Source organism: Solanum tuberosum, unplaced genomic scaffold, assembly GCF_000226075.1.
Source record: "Solanum tuberosum cultivar DM 1-3 516 R44 unplaced genomic scaffold, SolTub_3.0 scf00077, whole genome shotgun sequence".
NCBI lineage: Eukaryota > Viridiplantae > Streptophyta > Magnoliopsida > Solanales > Solanaceae > Solanum > Solanum tuberosum.
This window is the reverse complement of record NW_006239003.1, coordinates 1001399-1014174: the sequence shown is the minus strand read 5'-3', so window position 1 is coordinate 1014174 and position 12776 is coordinate 1001399.

Below are 12776 nucleotides of genomic sequence, written 5' to 3'. Positions count from 1 at the left end.
ATGCATTTAGACAACTTCATTCACTAATGACATAAGATCATCACATACATTCAATTCAACGTAAGCACTTACATTCGATTCATTTTGACTCACTTTCACATTAGCATGCTCAAAGACCAACGCTTTCATTAATTAGCCCAAAGAGACTCATTCATGCGTTATCATTACTAGACACACCAAGATCTCCCTTAAATGTTTACTTGTGCAATGTCTAGATGATGTCCCATTCCACCACCTATCTTAAGTAGTACACCCTTAAGAGACCCTAGTTCATTCTTTCATTAATGTGGGGGGAAGAGCCTTAACTGATATAGAACATGGAGCTTGACATGGAATCCCGGTAATACCCTTACCGGATGAGGGATCCCTACTTGCCTAATGTAGGGTAATTATTTTAGCCTTTATGTGGTAGAGACCACTAGCTAATCCTATGTGGGCAAGTAGTTAAGGGATAGAAGGATTGCTTCTAGGTACTCTCATCTCAACTCGCGAAGGAGCACCCATCTTAAGGGTTGCTACTAAATACTCACATCTCAACTAACGAAGGAGTATCCACCCATCTTCATATCCTCTCGATGCTAGACATTAATCCCCCACGGAGTTAGGACGTTGATTTCATTCATTCATTTAGGGATAAAAATGGCTAATAAGTACTCTCATCTCAACTCACTAAGGAGTGCTCATCCTAACCCAACATTCATTCATTTAGGGATAAGGATTGCTACTAAGTATTATCATCTCAACTCACGAAGGAATACCCATCCTAACCCTCATTCATTCATTAAGGAAGCTCTTGGATTCAAAGATGAGAAAACCTTTCATCTAGGAACCCCATTCATTTAAGGAGTACTTTATGAGACTATCCTTACAATAGACCCAACTTTCATTCATTAGCATTAACTCCCATTCTTTCATTCATTCTTCACTAGGTGTGAGTAGGTAAACATAGTCTATCCTAACCTCTCCTTCATTATAAGTCATTCAAAGAAGACAACAACCAAGCATAACACATAAAGTCTCTACACAAGGTCACATTTCTTGCTCTTAGACCATACACAAATTCACATCATATCACATTACCTTCACATAATCAACATTACTCAAAACAACAATCATCCAACTTCGCCTACAAGGCCATGATAACAGCATGCTTATAAGGTAAACACCTCCCCACTTTCAAAGGGATCAAACTTCACAATTCTAACATCTACAACAAATATATAAATATATATATATAAAATACTAGAATCAATAATCTATTCATAACTCCATCATCATCATAAACCTTAGGTCACAATTGCCAATTCATGGCCAACATTCAATATAACACAATTGACCATCAATTCCTCATAATTCAATATAGAACAATACATAAATCAATAGCCCATAACAATCTACACATTAATATCACATTATTAGCTCATAATCAATAGACCCACTTTAGACCCAAAATTAGGATTTCAAGATATGCAAGGGTTCATGGAGTTTTTTATCTTAAAACCATCAATATTAACATAAATCATCATTTGAAATACTTTCATGCAAGAACCCAAGCTTAGAATTGAAAATTGGGGTTTTTAGTGTTTTTGAAAAACATTGAAATCACTTTGATTTCGCCCTTTGATTGAAAGGAGAATCAAAGATAAAATCCCCATACCTTTATGATTAATTTCCTAGGAATTTGAAGGAGAAATCAGTAGGAACCCATCCCTTAGCTTGAAGCTTCATCAATGTCTTCCATGACGTTCTAGAGAGAAAATTTATTTGAGAGGGAAGGTTCAATTTTGATAATGAGGTCTAATTATAGGTTTTGAGGTTTTAACCACTTAAAATACCCTAAAATAGGTAAAATAACCGTTTATAATAATTCCCCAAAGTACCCAAACAACCCCTCACTTAGTTGGACCTTTTAAACAAGTCAAACTTGAGTTTTATTTTCACAGATTTCGTCGGGAAACAAGTTCGCGACGCGGAGACGTTCCCACGAATTTCTGGAAATTAAATTTCGAGACAGAAGAGTCAGCGACACGTCCGCAATGCGGACCAAAATTTTGGTCCTTGGTGGAGCTAGTCCGCGACGTGGACATGCTCCCTCCATGAACATTTTGCAAGTTGCCTTGGCAGCTTGTTTGGCCAAGGATTGGGGTCCTCCTTAGGGACCCTTAGGGTGGTCCCGGGGAGTCGTACCCAAACGTTTTGACCCTAAAAACATTTATTAAGACACTAGGGTCACTCCACTGATTTTAGACTCCAAACAACACATAAAAACATGAACAATATACTAGAACACACCAACACGTAAAAGACTAGTTTTCGAACGTCTTGGTCGTCCCTTGACTTTTAACTTCCAAACTCTTTAAAATTGACTAAAAAGGCTATTCTTCATTATTTTATCAAGTTATTAATGCATAAAACCCATGTGAGGCTATACTTTATCCTATTTCATTTTGAGGGGTGTTAGATCAACCACCTAAATTACTTTCACATCACGATCCTCCTTAATGTAAAATGTCAAGCATTGACCATTAACCTTAAACTTGGAGCTGCCAGTATTCTTGAATTCAATGGCTCCATTGCTAAACACTCTAACCACATTAAACGACCCAAACCACTTGATTTCAACTTTTTCGAGATAAGTCTCAATGGGGAATTAAAAAAGCAAAACTAATTACCTACCCGAAACTCCTGGCGTAGTATTTTAGCATCATTCCATAGTTTCATCTTATCTTTGTAAAGGGCTGAGCTCTCATATGATTTTCGTTGAAATTCTTCCAACTCATACATTTTATTGAATTGATTACTTGAAAAATTCTCCCAATTCAGATTCACCGTTTTCAACGACTACAAAGCTTTGTGTTCCAACTCTATGGGAAGGTGAAAAGACTTTCCAAATACCAACTGATATGGAGAATTTCAATATGAGTCTTGAATAATGTACGATAGGCCAAAAGGGAATCATCAAGTCTTCTTGATCAATCAGTTCTATTAGTATTCACTATATTTTCCAAGATGCTTTTTATTTCACGGTGGAGTACCTCGACTTACCCACTTGTTTGATGATGGTAAATTGTAGAAACCTTGTGTTTCACAACATATTTGGACCATATCACTTTAAATTGGCGATTACTGAAATTGAAACATTATCACTTATGATAACCTCAAGGGTGCCGAATCTCGTACAGATATACCTCTTGAGAAATTTTAATAGACTCTACCCATCAGTATCGAGTAAAACCACTGCTTCTATCCACTTAAGAACATAGTCAATGTCTACCAAATTATACTTGTTTCCAAAAGAACTTACAAAGTTTCCATGAAATCTATTCCCCATACATCAAAGAGCTCAACTTCAAGAATCAGTGAGAGGGGAAGTTCATGCTTTCGAGACATACCCCCTTGCATTTGCATTGAAAACAGACTTTAGAAAAAGCATTTGCATCTTAATATAGCCTCGTATAATAGTATCCACATTTAAAAACTTTTGATGCCGTTTGATTTCCACCATGGTGACCACTTACCGCCGACATATGTAAAGTTTTAAGAATCCCTTTCACCTCAACTACCAAAACACATCGTCCGATTATTTGGTCACCGCATTCCTTACACAGATAGGGTCCATCCAAAAAATACTTTTTCAAATAATAGAATTTTTTTTAATTATCACTCAATCCATCAGGTAAAATTCCACAAACCACATAATTAGCATAGTCTGCATGCCAAGGTGTTGAATCATGAGAGAGCATCATAACTAGCTCCTCGGTAAAGGATTCCTCTATCTCATTTTCTACAACAAATGTAACACTGGATTCAAGACAAAACAAATGATCAACCACTTGGTTTTCACAACCTTTTCTATCTTTCATCTCGAAATCAAATTCTTTGTGGAGCAACACCCATCGAGTAACCGTCGGCTTTGCCTCTTTCTTTGCCATAAAATACCTAAGGGCAACGTGGTTGGTATGAAAAATCACCTCAGGACCATACAAATAAGCTCTAAATTTTGCGAAGCCATACACAACAACTAGCAACTCTTGTTCATTGAAAGTATAATTCTTTTGGGCATAATTTAGAGTCTTTCTAGTATAATAAACAAGGTGGAAGATCTTGTTCTTGCATTGCCCTAGGACAACACCAAGTGCTACACCACTAGCATCACACATCATCTCAAAGGGAATACTTTAATATGGAGCAATGATCACTCGGGTCCAAACAAGTTTCTCTTTCAAGCACAAAAATGCCGTCACATAATTTGCATCGAACTCAAAATTCTTTCCTTCTCAATAAACATTCACAAAGGAACAACCACCTTAGAGAAAATTCTTATAAATAAACGATAAAATCTGGCATGTCCCAAGAAACTATATACACCTTTCACTAAAATTGGAGGAGGCAATTTAGAAATCACATCTTTCATTTCTTGATTAACCTCAATCCCTTTACCTGAAATCTTATGCCTGAGTACAATCCCTTGTCTTACTATGAAATGACATTTTCCTAATTAAGAATGAGATTAATATTGATAAAATGATGTAACACTCTACTCAAATGGCCCAAGCATTTTTCAAATGAATCACCCATAATGGAAAAATCATATATGAATACCTCTGTAGAGTCTTTTACCATATCCAAAAATATTGATAACATATACCTTTGAAAAGTCACCAAGCAATACCCAACTCGATTGTTATTCACTTGAAGGAAAACATCCCATAAGGACAAGTAAATATAGTCTTTTCTTTATCCTCTAGAACTAGGGAAATCTGGTTATATCTCGGGTAGACATGTAAGAAGCAATATCATCCTCTACCCACTAGAGGATCCAATATTTTGTCAATAAAGGGCATTAGGAAATGGTCTTTAGTTTAGGTTTGAAAGACCATACACTTCCTCTAGCTGGTGACGAGACGAGTAGCAAAAAATTCATTCTAAGCATTCGACACCATGGTCATACCACCCTTCTTAGGAACGGATTGTACCGGACTTACCCACTTGCTATCTGCAATGGGAAAGATCACACCCGCATAGCCACTTAACAATCTTCTTTTTTTACCATTTCCTGCATGGGAGGGTTTAGCCTTCTTTGATGCTCAACTCTTGGCTTTTAATCCTCGACAAGTTGAACTTTATGAGTTCAAATGTCTGGAGGAATCCTGATAATATAGGTGTTTGACAAGCCCAAAGCTTTAACATACTTCTTCAAAACTCCAACCAAGGCCTCTACTTACCCTTTTCACAACTCATTTACAATGATCACTAGTAGTGTGTTATCAACCCCCAAGAATATATATTGGAGATGTGAGGGTAACACTTTGAACTCAAATTTTGGTGGCTCCTCAATGGATGGCTTAGCCGAAGGATTTTCCCAATTTCTCAAATCAATATCTAACTGCTTGGGGTTGGATGTCAATGAACCTGAACCCACAAGAGCTTCAACCACTTCATCATAAACACCGATTTCTTCACCATCATAATTAACTAAAACACTCGCTAATGATTTTCCTCAACAAGTAATTTCGCTCATACTAACCACTACTTCATTAATCACATCTACATAAGACACCAAATGCATATTAGTGGGATATTTCATGGACTTTCATATATTGAAAGTAACTTTCTCATCGTTCACATGGAACTTTAATTCTCTGCTTTCAACATCAACAATGGCTTTTCCAGTAGCCAATAATGGCCTACCAAGAATAATAGGAATCTCCGCATCTATTTCATAATCAAGCACTATAAAATTAGTTGGAAAGATAAATTTGTCTACCTTCGCTAGGATGTCATAAAATATCCCTACCGACCTTTTTATGGGCCAATCCACCATCAATAATCTCATGGTTATCAACTTTAGATCATCTAATCAAAGATTTTTGAAAACGCAAAGGGAATCAAATTTATGCTTCCTCTAATATCACATAAGGCCTTTGAATATTGGTACACCCCAATGGTGCACCAAATAGTGAAAACCCCAATCATGTTTCTTTCTGATCATATTACTTGACATAATAGTACTACAATTGTGAGAAGCCTCAATAGTTTCTACTTTTTTTCACCTCTTCTTTGTGACTAACTCATTTATGAATTTTGCATAACTTGACAATTCAAGTAAGGTCACTAGGGGAATGTTCACTGACATGTTCTTGAACATGCTCATTTTTTTTTTGAAAATTTGCATGATTCTCTTTCTTTCTCAAACGTTAAGGAAAATGAGGAGTAACTTTTACCGGAACATGCATAGGTGGGTTAGCCACATCACTACCCCCAAATTTGTATTAGAACCACTCCCGAGGTTCTCTTCACCAACATTATCGACCAGTGGTTCATTAACTTATTTCAGTGGTCTAGGATCGACAACCACCTTCTCAGTACTAACATCTTCATTCAAAGAGTCATGTCTTAATACTTTTACCACTTCAAGTCATAACGGCCAAAACATGAGAATTATTTTTCAAGTTTGCAACCGTATCACTTAGCAAACCCCCTCTCGGTATTGGATTTAGATGAGCTGAAATTTCACTCATTTGAGCCTCAAGTTGCTTAATTGACACCGAGTGAGAAGTGACAATTTGGGTCAAAGTAGAGAAATTGGTCTTCATTTCTTTCAATACCTTGTCGGATCCCTCTACCTTGTTAAGCATTATTGTTATATATCTTCGGTCCAATAATTCTCTGAATCCGCTTGTTGTTCTTTTGTCTTGGGACAGTCATTAGGTGGAACATATCTATATTTTTCACTTTCACGTTACCTCCAATTTATGCCTCTATATCACCAATCCCTTTCACGATCTCTCCAACTATTATAATAATCATTGTTCAAACCTTGATTTCTACCCGAACTTAGATAACTCAGTTGAGAACCCCCCTAATTTATTTCTAAAAAAATGGACCTCTTCATCATAAATAGCTTCAAATTTGGCATCTTCCAGATTCAACCCACTACTAGCACCAACCACATTAACAAATTTGAAGCCACCCCCATGACTTGTTTTGATAACAAGTCAAGTTGGATCATCATTTTCCATGTTCTCATCATGCTCCTGGTTCTTTTCTAGTTTCTTTTTTCTCAAACCCACATTAAGAGGAGAAACTTGATCTTCCCTTGTAAGTGATCAATGGTAGATTTACAGTCATTTGATGCCTATTTAGTTCAATAATTAGTGTCTTCAATGCCTAATTATGTCCTATTCTAATGATATTTTGATGATTTGAAACTATGAAGGATAAGGGAAAGCAAGGATAAACGTTTAAAAGAATGACCAAAAATATGAAAAGAAGTGTAAATTCCACATTGTTGATCGCTTAACAATAACGGCGGATCACTCATTAGCACGACCTCGCCCAAATTAATAGTTCTCAACACTTGAATTAATTGAGGCACGTTGGTGACCCTAAAAAGGAATGACGACTCACCGAATGAAATGGGCATACAAGATGACCATCATTGAAGGTGATAGAACTTGGAGAAAAATTGAAGAATTAAAAGGTGATTAAAGATGGTACTCACTGAAACACTGAATGTGAAAGGAAGAATTGAACGAGCTCATCGACTAAGGTTAAAATTCTTGAAGCCTAAAGCAAGAGAAACGTGAGCTAAGGAGCATACGACGATTCACCAAAGGTGCTCGGTGAGCCAGACTAACATCGCAAAAATTATCACATAGTGAATTTTGGGGAAGTATAAATAGCCCAAAGGAGTGAGAAATAAGGATTCTGAAGCTTTTAGAGACTTTAGTCTAAACACTTTTTCTCTAGAGTTATAGAGAGAGAAACACTATACTTTCTGAAGAACACTTTTAGTTTTGGAGTTTTCACCTTTACTCTAAAAATTGACAATTTGAAGTTGAATTCAAAGTGGATATTGCTTGATTTCATATTAAGTGGTTATTGCTTAATTTCATATTAACCATGGCTACTTTCATGACATGTATAATTTGTTTACAGTTTGCGATGGGTGGCTAATTCCCCAAAAGCTAGGGGTGTAATTATGGAGTTGGGTGTTGATTTACTATAGTAGGTATTATGTTATGCTCTATTTTGTTGCTATTTATACATGTATTTGGGCTAATTAGCATTGGTTTAATTTATTGGTTAAGGTTGCAAACTTGATTCTTAGTTTCGATCTCCAATTGATGCTTGAAAGAGATTGATTGGAGTGGGTAATTAGTCCGATAGTTGCAATTTAGGTATGATGTTTGTAATTTACTTAAAAAAAAGATTATAGGTTGTATCTATTTTCTCTATATATGTATCAAAAGAGAGAATAGTGTAAGGTATTGGGTTATTTAGTTATGCATATAGATGAGCCTAAAAGGAGATTTTATGAGATCGAAAAAAGATTAGTGTCATTGAAGATGACCCAACCTATCCATGAGTGTTTAGCACCATATAGAAATACAATTACCACTATGTCATATACATTTTCAATCCTCGCACCCCTAGATTACTTGTTACTTATTTGAATTCTGAAATGTTAGTTCAATTTTGACTAATAATAACAAAACCCTTTTTGTAATTTTTGTGAAATCATCCACCCAAATGTTCATATTGTTGCAAATAAAGTGATTTACATTCCAAATTTCTTGATATAACTCTTTGCGCTATTTCACTCTCTGTGGGTTTCGACCCCGACTCTTAGTTGGGTAATTTTATTGAATACAACAACTTACTCTTTGGATTAGTTTTAGAGAGTAGTTTGAGCATTATAAAAAATGATACCGTTGTTGGGGAGTGATGGCTAAGAATTTCATTTGATAAATTAGTTTGTAAATTTGTTTAGTTCTAGTAGATTGTTACTTGGTGTGGTTTGCTTATTTGCAGGTATAAACTATGAGTGACCACAGTAGTGACAATCATAGTTACTACAAACAAAATGAAAATATGGGTGATTGGAATGACATGCACATGAACGTCATTCAAACCACAGGAGCCATTCGATTACTTCCCATATCGGGGCGGCAATTTTCCATGTAACCAGAACAATACTACAACTGCTCCAATTAAGAGGAATGTTTGGGAGTTTAACTCATAAAGACCCCATAAACACCTTCAAAAAATTTTGGATGTAAGTGGACCATTTTTGTTCTAAAACATCTCGCAAGAGTCCAAACGGTTGAGGTTATTCCAGTTTTCTTTATCGGGTGAAGCTACTAGATGGCAGGCAGAATTTCCAAATGATTCTATCACTTCTTGGAAGAGTTAACTGAAGCCTTCTTGGAGATATTATTTCCCCCCTCGAAGATGGTTAAGCTTAGGGACCGGATCCAAAACTATAAAAGAATTGAAGGTGAACTGCTACATAAGAAATGGTTATGGTTCTAGAAATTACTCTTGCAATGCCCAACACATGGTGTCCCAAACAATTTGCTTCTGCAATACTTCTATTGTATCCTTCATTCAATAAAAAATAAGTGGTTGATCAACTTTCCCAAGGTGGGATGATGTGACAACTATATGAGGTAGTATCATTTTTGCTTGATGACATGACGAAAGTAAACCGAGCATGGTATACTATAAAGTAACAAGTGTCTTCTTAACATTTAAGCATGAGCAAGTAACGAATTGAGAAAGATCATGAGCAAGAGGAGAACATGGCATAAATAATGACTAAAATCGATTTATTGTCAAAACTTGTCATGTTAAGTGGATTGAAATTGGTAAATGCGGTTGGACCAAGTTGTGGGCAGTGCCCGGAGGATGCCGAATTTGTGGCATTCTATAATGAGGAAGTACAACACTTGGGAAATCAAATGGGGGGTTCTCACCTAAACTACCAATGGCAGGGTGGGAACCTAGGTTGGAACAAGGAAGAAGATAGTGCTTGGAAAGATTGGAGAGGTGGAAATTGAAGAGATAGGGAGGTTGAAAAAGATAGGTATATTCTTCCCCATGATCATCAATGACCAAAATAACCAGTAGGCCTGGAAAGAAACCTAACCGAGGAAATGCTCACAAGGATCTTCAACAAGATTAAAGGGTCTGCCATGGTATTGAAAGAATTGAACAATGATTTCTCCACCTTATCTCAAACAGTTATCTCTCATTCGGTGTCGATCAGACAACTGGAGGGTCAAATGTGCCAAATCTCTACCAATCTCAATCCAAGGAAAAGGGAGGATTGCCTAGTGATACCATACCAAACATAAAAAATGATTGTTGAGAAATAGAAAACTATGTCTTGCCATAAAGTTAAATAAGGACCTTCTTGGGAGGCAACCCTAGTTTTACTTTTGTTTTATTACTTTCAATAATGTGTGTTGTGAATGTAGGTAGAAAGGAAGTCAAAGTGTTACGAAGGGAAAATTATGTGATGCCAAAACCATGTTGGCTATCTACCGAAGGTGTTGTGTGGACTCATTCTTGTCCACCTTTTGAGATTGAAAAAGTGTACTGTCAACTTAGGCGATCTGATCTCCAAATGGAGATTCAACGAAGTACACTATGCAGACTCTGCTGAATTCACCGAATCAGCTTTAGGTTTGGTATCCATTCAGGTCTCTTCGGTGAGCTTCAACTCCTTTGGCGATTTGCCAAATTCACTCAGCAACGTTAGCCACAGCTCGCCAAAAGTGCCTGGCATAAAAAGACAAAGACTCTTTTCATTTTCAAAAAGAAATCTTTGATATATTTGAGATCTTTTTCCTTCCCAAGATTTCAATACCATATTTTAGTGTGAGAATGCCTCATTTGGGTGCTTTTTTGAGTACTTGGAATGCATTGGACTGCTTGCATTTGCGACCCAATCTGACATTCCATTATTTTATGTGCTTTGCTGCTATTTGAGGTTCGTGTTTGATTCATATCTCATTATATCTGTTTAATATTGTGTTTTTTGATATGGGTACATGCCATTTGAAGCATAATGTTTGTTGCTTCAACGGGGAGTGCTAAATAGATCGTATTGAACTGTGCCCATGAGTTAGATATTTGAGTTTATTCCCAAAATTGCTAATAATGACTGTGTTGATTAAAAGTTAAAATTGAGTCCCTATATGTACTGGGTGTTTATTGAATTTCATGTGTGTGATGTCTAATTAGCCCAATGTTTCTCCAATTGCATGATTTTTCCCAATAATAGATGGAGTGATGATTTTCTTAAGGGAAAATCATCAATTTGAGTAATAAGTTGTTATAATCGGGGGGAAGTCTGAGTACCCAAGGGTAGAAAAAACATATGGGTAGATTGTAGAGTAAAGGGAATTGGGTATTATTGCATATTGTGATATTTTTCATGAAAATAGGTACTTGGCTGAACATTGCCTTTTCGACGGACTTCTTTTATCTCTCCAGGTAGTTAGGTGAATCACCAAATAAGTCCCAGCTCCCCTTCCTTGATTGAATATGTAACTTGGTTACTATCCCATTCGACGAACTTGTCTTAGTCTGGTGAAACCCAAACGTATCGCCAAGTAGGAGTGCACATCGCCCTTTGTGTCTATTTTCTTTAATTTTGTAATATCACTTATGGCTGACTTGTCTTAGCCTTCCAAAACAAACTCGGTGAATCTCTCAGTTGGACTTAGCCCTGCCCAATGTGCCTGAGTTCTTTAAAATTCTATACTGTCCATTTCGACGAGCTCACTTGAGGTTGCCTAACCTGTTAGGCGGACCGCCTTCTCAGTAGGTGAGCCTTAGAACATAGTTGTGTTTTCTTTTGGGTTTTGATTTCAACTAACCTTCACTAAATTTATATTTGTATGATTGTGTCTTGTAGTAAATTACTAGAACAAAAGGGAAACAATTTGTAATGTCTGACACAGAGTCGGAAAGAGAATCCTCTTGTCCTCCTCCTCCAAAAATGTAAAACGGAATAGGCATAAATGAGCCTTTCAACCATAACTAACCACTCTGCGCTCCTTTACACATGTGAGTGAGCAACCTAAAAGGGTGTTTCTAGGAAAAGAATGGACAATAGGTCCAAGTTGGTGCAACCCTATTCAGCTTAGGCACCCGCGTCTCGTGTTCTCCTAGGGATTTCTCCAAGGGCCCTCAAATGGCTTAAGGATATTAGAGAACACACAATTCTTGAGGAGAGACGACTCTTCATGGATGGTGTCATAAGTGACTACTCTGCGATATGGGACATAATCCAATTTCACAAGTTTGAGGGATTCACCAAGACTCTAAATCCATATGTCCTGGCTTGGGTGAGGGAATTTTACATTATAAATGCACAAGCACTGCCAAAGAAGAGAAAGGGCACAATGTGGAAGCCATTAGAGGAAGTTGAAATACGTGACAATAATGTACAATGTCACACAAGTGCCATTAAAACTGCTTTAGGCACCCCATCAAATAGGAATGACATGTTTACACTGCATATGCTTCATGACCTTGAGTCTCTTAAAGGTTGGTTGGCATCATTTATGTCTGACATTTCTGCACCTTGGATGGCTGGCGATGCGAGAATAGAGAAGAATGACTTGAATGTTTGGGACCAGTGCTAATTTGGATGCATTAGCTATAATATTATACCTTCATAGAATGAATCCATCCTTCGGCACCTAAAAATTGTGTTAGTTGGTACGATCATCGATAGAGAGAAGGTTAATATAGGGTCAATCATTGTGGATGAGATGCTAATATGGGCAAGACAAGAGCAGATGTCGCTACCATTCCCGGTCTTGATCACATAATTATGTGAAGAGACATAGGTTCCTTTTTCGGGGAAGACTAATGTTAGTATCACCCCATCTTCCTTCAATGACATCTAGAGGAATAAGGCTGATTATCTACACAAGGATGCGGCTCAGAGGAAGACGCCACCACTAGAAACAATG